This window comes from Bubalus kerabau, chromosome 19 (assembly GCF_029407905.1).
Source record: "Bubalus kerabau isolate K-KA32 ecotype Philippines breed swamp buffalo chromosome 19, PCC_UOA_SB_1v2, whole genome shotgun sequence".
Classification (NCBI taxonomy): domain Eukaryota; kingdom Metazoa; phylum Chordata; class Mammalia; order Artiodactyla; family Bovidae; genus Bubalus; species Bubalus kerabau.
The window spans coordinates 15,103,128-15,116,422 of NC_073642.1; positions in this window are offsets into that span (position 1 = coordinate 15,103,128).

Consider the following 13,295-nt stretch of genomic DNA (forward strand, 5'->3'; position numbering starts at 1 on the left):
TGCCTCTGCCCCTAGGCTGCCAACACCCCTACTTATTTGTAAGGAATCAGGTGTCTAGTCACTTAGCGGACTGATAAAGGAAGACTCAGGTTAAGGTTAACCTCAGGTTAACTTTGAGGTTATGTTAGGGTAGGCCAAACTGCTATAACAAATAGACCCAAAATATGAGGGCTCCAACAGAAAAGACGTTTCTCTCTTTCTTGCATACTAGTCCAGTGCGGGAGCTCCACATGGCTGACACGGGGGAGCGGGGAGCAAGCACTGTGCTCTAGAGAGTCCCTGAGGCACCCAGGCCGATGGTGGATCTGCCGTATCTGAAAGGTGGCTTCCCAGGTTGGCACCACAATCAGCACCCCTCCAGGCACGTGAGGAGGGGAATGTGGAGGGGCCATAGCTGCCTGGAGGAGGGACACCCCCCGTCCGACCACTTTGCAGAGAACGCGGCCACCCCCCCCGCCCCGCCAACCCCCGGTCCCACCTAACATCGTGACTGGGAAACGGAGTAGTAGTGGACGGGGGAGCCTGGTGGGCTGCCGTCTATGGGGTCGCACAGAGTCGGACACGACTGAAGCGACTTAGCAGCAGCAGCAGTGACTGGTGAGCCGTATATACATAGCAACCCTGGAAGCAGGGGCCGGATTTGGGGTTCACAAGAGATCTTGTGTCTCCTTGTCCAATGACCAGCCCACTACGAGCACTAATCTTGCTGCTGGAGGTGCTCTGTGCTCCCAGTTTCATGCCTATGTGGGCTTTCTCATCAAAGGCTCCAAGGACCACAATAATGTCACAGGACCCCTGGAAGTGGCAGAGGCTTGAACTGTCACTCCTGCCTCTGTATGGATGGCTGCTATTTTCTGTGATGCTGGGGCTGGGTTGGGGAAGGCAACGTGCATCCTGACTGCCCGCCTCATGAAGACGCCTTTAGCTTGGCTGACCCCACGTCTTCATGTTCCTTCTGCCTACACCCCAGCCCCCAATTCCATTAACTTTCTTACGCAAATCCTCCAGCTCTGGCCTCGGCGGGAAGAGGTCTCTGATTATTCTTGGACTTGCACATTTCTACCACTGCCTTCGAACCCGGAGTTGCAGAGGCACCCTGCTCAACTCTCACTGCCTCGGTCCTCATCTTGGGCACTTGTGGGCAGCTTCTTGTATTGCTTGGACTGTCATGTCCATGGTTTCAACGCTCACCATGTCTTCCAAGTGACATTGTAAACTCCTTGAGTGCTGGGAGAATCTGTCTCGTCTTTGAGTGTTGGGAATTTGTCTCATCTTTGGAGGTTTCCTGGGGCTTGAGTGTGGTGTGATGAGCATTCTGTAGATGCTTGGAGCGATGGTGGTTGTTAAGAACTTGGGGGAGAGTCTAACAGTGACTTGAGTTGGAGATGTAAATGAATTCAGTTCTTGGATGGCGGGCATCTGACAAAAATCCCTCTAACTAAGCTGGTCCCAGGTGTCCAGGAGCCAAAGAGGAGACTCAGCAAGAGGGGAGGACAAAAAGGATGGGCTCCCAACTTCGCTCAGCGAACTCAGCTCTGGTGGGATTGGACCCTGGCATGCAGCAAGCACTCCGGGGCTTGGAGCTGTTGGGGTGACGCCAGGGTGCTGGCCACCTGAGGGATGTTACCAGAAACACTCGGCTCAATGGGCAGGACGACAGATTCCTAGAGATGGTGGGGAGTGGGGTGAGGCCAAGCCAGGGTGATGAGAAAGGGCTGCAGCCGGAAGAGGGGTCTGTGCTGGGGAAGGAGTTTCACCCACCCTTTCTGCTTAATCCCCACAGGGACCTCTCAGACAATGTTCCTTGCCCCGAGAGAGGAGAGGGTGCCACAGGGAGGGAGCACCACTTGTTTCCTGTGTCTAAAGTGCAAGGCTGTCGGGGTCTCACTCTCCTCAAGCTGTAATTTAAAGGCGTCCAGGTACCGCTAAATTCCATTCACTTAGGAAGTGGGTGACAAGCTCAGTTTTATTTGAGAGTCAGGGTCCGGGAGCCCAGGACTCCCTGGGTGACTCTCTCCTGTGATGAACAGTATTTCTTCAGCAGGGAACAGAAAGGGTGCTTCTGCTGGGCACACTGGCCTGGGATGCGCATGTGGGCTGTGCCTCCGAGCAGGGGATGTTCCTTGGAAATTTCCCCTTCTCCCGGGGTCTTTCCCATTGGGCCTGGCCCTCCACCCACTGCCCAACCTGGGGGCCTTGAGATTTTTGCCTCCTCAACATAAAAAGTGACAGGAAGTATGCAGGGGTGAGTGTTGGAGGAACACGAGATTCTGGAATGACATCTGTACAGTGCGCTGTCTGCCGAGGCAGCTCATCCCATGCCTTTTCTATGGTCCATATTCCAGGAGCAAAATTTCCAGCGTCTCACCCACCTTGCCTGGCAGCTCTGCCAGGGCCCCAAGCGTTCCCTGTGGCACACCCTGGGGACCAGGGAAGGAGGGCAGCCCCAGCACCAATCCCTTCTAGCCCTGGTCCTTTCTGACACCTATGCCGAGGCTGCCAGGGGTGCCGGGGGTGCACGGGATAAATAACACCCATCTCCGAGGGCAGCACTTCTTAAACTGCCAGCTGCCACCTGAGAAGCGTGCTGTGAAATAATTTAGTAGGTCCGGACAATGTGAAATAACCATAGAAAACAGAGTGAACTGCACGTAGGCTAAGTCTTGTTCGGTGAAACTTCTGTTTCATCTTTAGGTGCACCAACGGGTGTTCCTTACAGGAGCCCATGTAAGAGGTTATTGCTTTTGCAGTAGTCCTGGTTTAAAAAAAAAAAAAAATCAGAGCGACTCTCCCAGAGTATCTCAGTTGATCCTGCTTACTCCTAGAGTTACGCAGAGTTGAGAGGGAAGCCAAGAGTGAGAGAGGGGAAGAAGAAAAGCTTCCAAAAGAAGGGGTGGACTTTCTTATCGGCTTCTGGGCCTCCATGTGACATACCTGCCCTGTCCCTGGAGTGTCTAAGGTCCTGTCTGGGTCTGGGGGACCACCATGAGTCTTGCGTCTCCACCCCTTCTTGGGGCAGGCCTTGCCAAGACTCCCTGAGGAGGAGGGGCCGCCCTTTGGGAATTTAATGAAAAGACGTTCTGCAGCAGTTAGCTGTGACAGTGTAAATTACATGTCCTGGGACTTTCCTTCATCCTGGGAATCCCTGTGAATTTCTGACATGAGCAGACTGGAAGAGAAGCCCCTTCTCCCAGGGTCTTTCCCACAGGGTGTGGCCCTCCACCCCTCCCTCCCTGTTGAGCACCCCCCGCCCCCCAACTCCTCCAGGTGGAGGGAGATTGGAAAAGACAGTCTTCGAGGCCACTGGGGCTCTCTTCCTGGTGGGTCAGCCCCACAGTGGCCCAGGGAGACCCAGTGAAGGGGCTGGGGGCGGCAACAGTCCTGGGGCGGAGGGAGTCTTCCAGAATGGGAGCTCTTGGTTGAAGTCCAAGTGTTGACCTGTGTGGCTCGCTACAGGATACAGGAGTGAAAAAGAAAAAGCAAGGGAGAGAGAGGACAGAGGTGGTCCTCAAGGGTCCTAAGAGTCAAAAAAGAAAATGAGAAGGGGCTAACCGGTGGCGAGGGAGGGTCCCTGAGCATAGGCATTCCCGCGGGAAGCAGGGCTTTGCTGTTATTTTTCCAAGCTGCAGCATCTTTAGAAGAGCCGTGGTCATAATTTTCCCCAAGCCACAGGCTATAAACCAGGGCTAAGAAATACTGCCTAGGTCATTCCCACAACTGTGTTCTTCCTCCAAGTCTTCAAGGTCGGGGCTGGGAATTTATTTTCTCTTCCCATTTCCCTTCTTTTTCGTTTGCTCGTGTTTTTGAGCTGGAAGAGGTCTCTGCAGGACCAGTGTGTATAAGGAGGTGGGGGAAGGGGATGGCCCCCTTCCGATCAGATGTCCTCCTTGGGCTTGGTCCAGGCAGCCCGACTGGGGCAGGGCTTGTCCATGTGAAGCGTGCTTGCTCCGGCAAGAGCCCTTCCAGAGATTAGCACCTCTCCTGGCTCTGTTTATCATGCTCTCCCACCTTCACAGTGGTTGCTGGGGTTTCTCCACACCCCAGAATGCAACGACAAGCCTGCATCCTTCAACTTGAGGATGTTCAGAGTGGTGTACTTAGAATGCGTTACCACCATGTACTCCACCCTCCCAAAGTCTTTTCCAAACATCCCCTTTCAAATCTGAAAGACAGAATGAACGAGAGAAAACTAAAACAATCCCAAGAAATAGCTTCTTCCAGGGAAGCCCAGAGTCCCTGGATTGGAAGGGGCTCCGCTCCGCCCATTTCCATCTGCTCCCAGGGCTGCGGGCGAGGTCTCTCGGTGGCCGCCCTTGAGTCAGGTAGGAGCACACGCGACCATCGAGACCTGCTCTCCTTCTGGCTCTTGAGGGCCATCATCACTTTCTCCGGGTGGACAGTTCAACTGGGGTATTTCGAGGAAATTTAAAGAGAAAGGAGCCTTAGTCCACTGGCCCTGCCCATAGCCTTCTGCCGTTTCCATGGGCTCGTTGGCATAGCCCTTGAAGACTCTTTGCTGGTCTGGCTTAGACCTCTCTCTCACTATTTTCTATCCCTATTCCACAGTATTTTCATAAGCCCTCATTCCTTCTGGGGGTTCAGATCCTGCTCTGCACATGTCATTTCCTCCCTGTGGCCTGTCTCAGCATCATCACCCTTTGCATGTGGCCTGGGCAGGGGTCCTCTTGCCTTTCATGGTGGTTTCCAGATATAACGCCAAGCTCCGGATCTACTGAGCCCTCTTGTTTTGGCTTAACTTTGAATTTTTTTTTTTTTCTTAAAGCAACATCTTCTGGTTACAAAAAATTTTATACTTTTGGCAGAAAATTTGAAAAAGGCAGAAGAGTATAATGGGGAAAAAAAATCATCATTCTGTCCTCAAACATAATCACCCTGTACATCTGGGTGGATTAGCTGTCTTTTTTCCTCTGTATGTCTCTGTTATAGGTGATGATTTATCTAACTGATATCACACTGTCAACGTAGCTTCTCAGTCTGCGTGGCTAAGATTGTATTTTCCCAGTCAGGGCTCTCCCCGAACCTGACCACACAGTGGCCTCTTGAATGAGGAAGTATCCCAAGTCCATTGCTCAGAAGCCTCTAAGAAATGCTCATTTACACGCCCATTGGCAGTGTGCAAAAGTGCTTGTGCCACTTCATCTGCCAGTGTGGTGTCTGAGAAAGACTCACACACCCAGGTGGATTTGGGGAGGAGGGTGCCCATGAAGGGGAAACAGTTGGGGGAGCAGGCAGTGGGGGGAGCCCTTGGGTCTGACACCTGGGCAGGCAGGAGAGGAAAGGATTTGGTAGGACGTCTTAGACTGACCTCCGACTTTGAGAACGTTTCTGACAGGGATGAGGATCCCCAGCCCAAGTTTCTAGCAGGTGGGTTTCTGAGACTCCGGCAGGGGTGAACTGCTCCAGGAGCCTCCTGGCTCTCCAGCCTTGGTTAGGGACCCTTCAGGGCAACGAGGGCGCGGGCAGCTGGGGCTGTCAATCAGCGCTGCTTCCCCGGAGCAGGCTGTCCCACCCGTGGCCACCCCGTCTCACCCAGTCCTCTGTGAATGCCATCAAAGTGTGGAATGATTAGCTGCAAAAATGGTTCCGTTTTGCTGACGTGCCTTTTTCTGATTAACCTTGAAATCAGCCACTTATCATTCTTCTAACACGTCCTGCGGCTGGCTTCCCAGTTTGTCCGTGACTCTTGCCCTTACCAGTGTAGAGAAGTATTTGCTGGATATTAAGCCTACTGTTCGTTTCTCGCAAATATTTTCAACCACTGTCGTTTACGTTTTGTGTCAGGTGTTTTCGATATTGTGTGTAAATAACTCCTGTTGCAATCACCACTTTCATTCGCTTCCTGCCCGGAAAGTGTTCACTCACTTTCTACTGTTTTGGATTTTTTTTACTAATTTTTTTTTGGATTTTCTGTTTTTTAAACTAGTGTTTTTTTTTTACAAAAACGCTAGAGGTTTTTGGATTTTTTTTTAAACTAATATACTGGGATTTCATCTGGGGGTATGGTATGAGGGAGGGATAAAATTAGATTCTCCCCCTAAAAAAGCTGCTTTTCCCCAATTCAACCAACTATTGCTTTTTTTTTTTCAATGCAAGGAAGTTGATTTACAATGTTGTGTAAGTTTCTAGTTTACAACAAGGTAGTTCAGATATGTACATATATATATATGTTCCCTTTCAGATTATTTTCCATAATAGGTATTGAATATATATATATATATATATTGAATACAGTTAGTTCCCTTGCTATACAGTGTCGCTGCTTCTGCTGCTCAGTCGTGTCCAACTCTTTGTGACCCCATGGACCGTAGCCTGTCCGTCTCCCCTGTCCATGGAATTTTCCAGGCAAGAACACAGGCACAGGTTGCCATTTCCTACTCTAGGGGATCTTCCCATCCCAGTGATTCAAACTGCACCTCTTATTATAAATCTCCTGCATTGGCAGGCAGATTCTTTACCACTAGCACCACCTGGGAAGCCCCCTGTTAATCTCAAACTCCTAATTTATCCCCCCCCCACAACTATTGCTTTTTGGTGATTCCTTTCTCAGATTTTTTTTAGATATATAATAGATTTCAGAACTTCATTGACTGGTCTTCATAGTCTTACACAAGCACCATATTGTTTTAATTACTTTATCAATAATAATGTAGTTAAATCTCTTAGGGAAGTATTTCCTTGACCTCTTGATACTCTTTAAGCAATTCTTAGCTATTTTCATCTTTGTTTTTCCTTTCAGATGAGCTTTAGAATCTTTCACCAAGTTAAAAAAAATCCCACTGGAATTTAATTAGGATTGTATTTCACCCTAAAAACTAGTTCAACAAGGACTAATGGCATCAATATATCTAATGTTTCAATCCAAGTTTATATCTTCCAATTAATTTTTTCCTATTAATCTCTATAAGAAGTTTGTGTTTTTAATATGTCTTGGATATTTCTCATTAGTATTACACATTTTTCAATATTCTTATGAATGCAAATCCTCCCCATATAGTCTGGTAGTTGTTGGAATATAGGAGAAGTATTGATTTGGGATATTTTGGCATATTTATCTTATACCTTACCACTTCCTTAATATCATATTAATACTAAGAATTTTCCAGCTGATGCTCTTCTATTATCTTGGTCCATATCGTTCTGTAGTCTACAGATATTAAACATTTTGTGTCTTCTTGTCTATGGCAGAGTTTGAAGACAAGCTGGCATGTGGTCTTGTTGCCTTGAGGGTTGAGTTTTCAAGTTACAGGTTTGAATTTATTTTGAAACGTCAGATAACTTTACAAGATACATGAGATTTGGGGGTTTATTGAAATGAGGGCAGGGTTTGAACAAGGCAGTTTTGGAATGCCAAACCAACTGGCCTATATTTCAGGGTGGTCCCCATCTTTTTCTCAACTGAATGGTCTGTCATCCCTGATGAAGCCCATGCATGTGGGCATTTCTTGACGCTGGTTAATCGAAGCAGGTTTGAGACCTTCTGAGAGTCCTAACAGGTCCACAGGTTGGAAGAGCATGAGGTTGAGGAAGCTTGCACAGGCCAGTAGGAACACTGTCACCCTTCAGACAAGCCAATAGGCAAAAGCACCTCTAAACAAACACTCGAAACTTTTTCAGAGTCCTTGTCATTGTACCTTTCCGTCAGGTGACCTAGGAGACGTTTCCCAGCTGCTGGCTCATGAACTCTGAGAGGCAGGTGGGGGAATTGAAGTAACAGGCATGCTCAGTCGCTTCAGTCATGTCTGACTCCTTGCGACCCTATGGACACTGTGGGATTTTCCAGGCAAGAATACTGGAGTGGGTTGCCATTTCGTCCTCCAGGGGATCTTTCTGGCTCAGGGATTGTCTCCTGCATTGCAGGTGTATTCTTTACCCACTGAGCCACCTGGCAAGCCCAGAGGAGGTAAATATCTAGTTAAAAAAGAATAATCTGTGGCTATATTTCAGCAGTTCCCCTTTAAGGCAAAGTGGGGATGCTCTGTGCATGTATTGTTTGCACACGGAGGAGCTTCACAGAGGCTCTGAGCTCCTTTAGGACCCTAGTCAATAAGGGCTGAGCTCTCACTTGATTACTGCCAGCTGCCAATGTGCTTTCTGACCATCAGAGAGCTTTAAACACTTTCTCGTAGTCCTCTGGTGTTGGCTTTAGACCCATAATGAACTTGTTAGTTAAAATTGGGAAGCAAAGGGAAACCTGGTGTTGGATGACAAGTCAACTCAGAGTGTGAGTGTGAAGATAATTCTACGGGTGCTTTGCAGGATCACCTTTGCCAGAATCTCTAGGTTGCCTGCATCTCATCAAAATCCTTAGTTTGAAGAACATTCTGAAGTGTTCTCACATCAAGAGTCGCCTCAAAAACCAGGACATTTTCAAGAGGACGAAGAACTCGTCGGACGATGAACCTTTTCAAGAGGCTTCAGGGAGGCCAGAGTAAAAGCGTTCTTCTGCTGTGACGTGATTTATGTGGAATGTGCGTGATCACTCTTACCATTTAGAAACAAAACCTAGAAACTGCAAACTCTGCCAGTATTTTTAGTGTGAAAATTCACACAATTAAAAAAAAAACAAACCTGTGTCTAGTTTTGAAGCTGTGTGTAGTTAAATTTCAGTCTTAGCTTTTAATTTTTGATTCCACCACACCAAACACAACGCGTGTTTATTCACATTTGTTGATGTGTGCGTTTTCGTCTGCCTCGAATCGTTCGGAACAGGTACAACCAGATGCCCCACCCTACCCCACCGCTTAGCCTAGAGACACATTCCTGAAATTACTTAATTGAGGTAAGATGCTCCATTAACTCTGAGCAAGGTAAGTTTCCTGTATCCTTCAAGAAAGGCAAGTTCTCAAAAAGTCACCCCAGTAAAATAAAAGTGTGGGAATATAGCCAAGTCACGGGGGCAGAAGTTTAACAGCTGCTGGGGGGTTATAGGGCCAGTTGTCTACTGAAATTGCGTCATGTACATGGAGGAGAGTTCAACTATTCCTACCCCTCTACAGTGGAGGACTCGTACCTGGTTCATCTAGAAGTGGTCTTAAGTCACTAATAAATGTGAATGGTTATAAGACTACATTCTTATGTACCTGTACTAGAGTTTTTTATCTGATAGATGACAGTTTCTATACGTCTTGCTTTGTACAGGCTTCCTACATACATCAGTTAGCACATTTCAAAGTGTTTCTTGGAGTCAATACAAGCTAAAGCCTTATGTTATTTGTAAAAGATTTTTCCTTAGGACGATAAATAAGCCAATTGGGTTCTAGACCATTTTTGCTTCAAACTCTTTTTCTTTTATACAACATGAGCTGAAGACAGCAGCATGTGGATTTAACTAAGAATGAAACAGCATTTTCCACAACATAAAAAAATTAACAGTTGTAAAGCTTGGAAATAACTGCTTACGTAGAAGTGTCAAATGATCTGAAATGATGCGTAATTAAAAAGTTAATGCTCAACTTCACCTGCACCCCACCCTTACCTCTTCCCAATACACCTCCCTTCCCTGGATCTGATGGGCAAATTCTGGTTCTCCATCAAGCATTTATTTTACCTGAGCTTTTTATTTCTTATGACAAAGAGAAATTTGTAATAATAATTTGATAAGATTGGATGTGGTCTTTGACCAGAAAGATTTATTTTGGCTGAGGGCTAGTCACATGATCACAGCTTTGTCTAACTCAATGAAACTATGAACCATGCTGTGTAGGGCCACCCAAGACGGATGGGTCATGGTGGAGAGGTCTTCAACAGTTATTATAAAACCTGCCCCAAGGAGTTAATTAGAAGGAGCAGAGAGGGCTGATAGGCAGTGAGGTGAGAAATCCCTGCCTGGGATGTTTATTAGTTCTGGTGAGGGTCTGCTCCAAAGGAATAGGTGGCCAGTGCAGTTTGGCCTATTCAGGTTTCTAATCATCCCAAGCAAATATCACGGAAGGTTAAAGAAGAGGGGTGCTGCTGCTGCTGAGTTGCTTCAGTTGTGTCCGACTCTGTGCGACCCTGTGGACACCAGCCCACCAGGCTCCTCTGTCCACGGGATTCTCCAGGCAGGCGTTCTAGAGTGGGTGGCCATGCCCTCCTCTGGGCTGTCTTCCCGACCCATTGATCGAACCTGCATCTCTTGCATTGCAGGCAGATTCTGTACCATCTGAGCCACCAGGGAAGCCCAAGGAAGAGTGACAAACAGATGCAAACGTGATGCAATTTATGACATGGCCCTAGAGTAGAAGGTTAGGTTTTATTTATTAATATTCCTTCAGACTTATTCCATGTACCAAGTTGAAGACTATCAGTACTATTTATGGGTAAGTGGGTCAAGGGATTTTCTGTTTAGATTAACAGTCTTTTTCTAGAAGAAGAGCCCATGGGAAAATACTCTCTTTTCCAGCTCTAAATAAGGAAAGCCTATTGCCTATGCTAAGAAAAAAAAAAAGCTTGGAATTTAGGTTTTCATAGTTTACTCTTTAGTGGAAGATATAGAATACATAAGAGATCACCAAAGAGTGACCATATTCCCCAAGCAGACAGAATGGACCACACATACAGAAGAAATGTTAATATAACCCTCTTCAATTTTTTTTAAATTTAAAGAAGCTAATATTTTCTTTTAAAAAACCCACTCGAGCATCCTTCTTAGTTATGCAGAAAGAGCAAGAGCAAGTAGTCATTTTTTGTAAAATGGATTTTCATTGTTGTAGATCCTTCTGTGACTTGCTTTGAATCTCCTGAATGCAAAACCAATTAGATGAGGAGATGGATTATATGCGTAGGAGCTAGGGTCTTCTGAGGAAGACTCCCGCCCCCAATTCCTGATATTCAAAAATCCTGCACTCCTTTGGGGATAGGTGAGGGTGTGCCAAAACTCAGGAGTAAGATGCTCCCTTGAGAGAAGACCGCCGATGAAGGCTCAACAATAAGCAAGGTGCAAAGAGCATGAACTGGGGAAAAGTGGTGATGGTGGAAGGAAGCAACCCTTTGGCCCAATCAGCCCAGTGCACTGGATGGGCTTTGGTAAATAATGACCGAGAGTGAGTGTTGTGTTTGTGTGTGTGTGCGTTGCCTGTGTGTGCAGGTGCGCTCAAAGGTGGGGAATCCTAGAGTGAACTTAACATCTAGGGAGTGGGACCATCTTCCCTTTAAGAAGCCTGCGTCCTGCTCTGGGACCAACCAACCAGGTCGGCATCCAGGGTCTGCACAGGGTCAATGTTCAACAGTGACACCTTGTGGCCATGAGACCCAACAGCCAGAGAGATCTAGACATTCTCTCTTTTCTGGGAACCTTTGCAAGAGCCAACACAGTCCTCTTGTAGAAGCCCAGTCAGCCAGAGAAGGGCAGAGCAGAGTGAATCAATTCCTATAAGCCGAGCTTTCTCACCTTCTCTTAGTCTCGTCAGCCTAGGTGCTTCTCAAGGAATCTCCCCAGAGAAAGGGTGTTGAGTGAGAAGGAAGGACAGCCTTCAGACCTGTGTGAGCTTTGTGCATCTCAAGAGGTGAACTGACGGGGGTCCAGATAGGCTATACAAGAGACTCAACTAAAGGGTTACCTGGAGACAGTCTCACATGTAGACCTTCCTCAGGGAGCGTCTGGAGAAGGCAATGGCACCCCACTCCAGCACTCTTGCCTGGAAAATCCCATGGACGGAGGAGCCTGGTAGGCTGCAGTCCATGGGGTTGCTAGGAGTCGGACACGACTGAAGCGACTTAGCAGCAGCAGCAGCAGCAGCAGCAGCAGCAGCAGGAGCGTCGCCTGCCTGCTGGAAATTAACCTACATGATGGTCCACAAAAAAGGTGGGTCTGCTTTGGGCCATGGTGATGGGATTGAACTCTCTGGAGGGATTTCTGAGCACCTGTTCCATGGCCGGGAGGGATGGGAAGCAGATCCACGCCAGCACGGCCTCTCCAGGGCAGAAAGGCACCAGGGTCTGCCACCAAGTGCTTTTTGAGTTTCCCTTTCTGGAGCCAGGCTCAAAATCATTTGGGCCTTTTTGGAAATAAGTGACAGAAATGTGGAACAGAGGAGGGTTAAAAAAATAAAAAACAGCCGTCTAGGGACCCAGCCTTCCTGCACGCACAAGGCTGCTGACTGTTTTGTGCCAAGTGGCTGCCACGTTTCTGTGTGTTTAGCTCTAAACCCGTGGGTATAGGTGGGTGAGGAGATCTTGCTGGGGCCCCTGGGAGCCTCAGGAACCACTGAAACCCTAAAGGCGGCTTCTTGGTCCAGTGGGCATTAGAGTTACCTGCAGGGAGGCCCTGTTATCTCACATTTTGGAACCATCATTAGACGCTGAGCAACGCTCCGGAGTCATTGAATATATAGCCGGGAGAAGAGGGAACTCGGGTTTCCTGCAGTGCCTTTGCTCCACTAACCTGCATGCTGATTCTCAGATCATGACCAGGGTGTTTGTTTCCCTCTGGGCACCAAGAAAGGCTCATATGAGAGGGGGTGATTGATCAGAGTCTGTCCTGCTCCTCTAGACGACTGGTCTCCCGAGGGCAGAGGTCCAGTCTGTCTGCTCATCACTATCCTCGGAAGGGCTGGAGGGGCCACAGAAGTTTGGAGGAGGTCAGTCTCCAGGTGTGGTGAGGGAGGTGGTATCTCGGGGGTATCAGAAGCTACGTGTCTCGGGGTGGGGGTGCTGCTCAGTTAGGGGTGGGCCATGTGCTCAACGGCAGCTTCAAAACTTTTCTCTGGAAATGATAAGTTCCCACACCCGGCCTGTGGGCCGGCGCAGGTCTCTGCTATTTTTAGACTCTAGTATTTCGTGGCTTCTCTTGTCAAGATTGACCCAGGCTGGAGAGGGATGGAGGGGAAGGAATGTGGGACCTCCCAGCCCCAGGAGGGTTAGGACAGGTTGGGGAAACCTTTGCCATGGTTTAACAAGGTCACCCGAGTGGCTGGGTTTGGTCTCTGGTTGGGAGGAGAGGAGGCTGAGGAGGAGAAGAGCAAAGAAAAAACAATAATAATAAAAACTGGAGAAACTGACAGTCCCTTGGGAGGTGCTGGATCGGAAGGGCTGGCTCCAACAGGTGGACAGTTTCTGCTACTAGTTCTCAGAAACCGCCACCCCTACCCCCCGCCCTCAGCCTTCCCAGTGCCACCAGCCCCATCGTTAATACACCCAGGGGAGAGCCATTAAAACAGATGCTGCTCCTGGCCCGTCAGGAAAGGAGCCTGGTTTGCTAATCCCCCTGAAGTCAGTTCCAGGAAGGAAGAATCAGTGTCAGCATCAACCAAATTTATAAACGTGTCTTAATATCAAAAGATCCCAAACACCTGGTA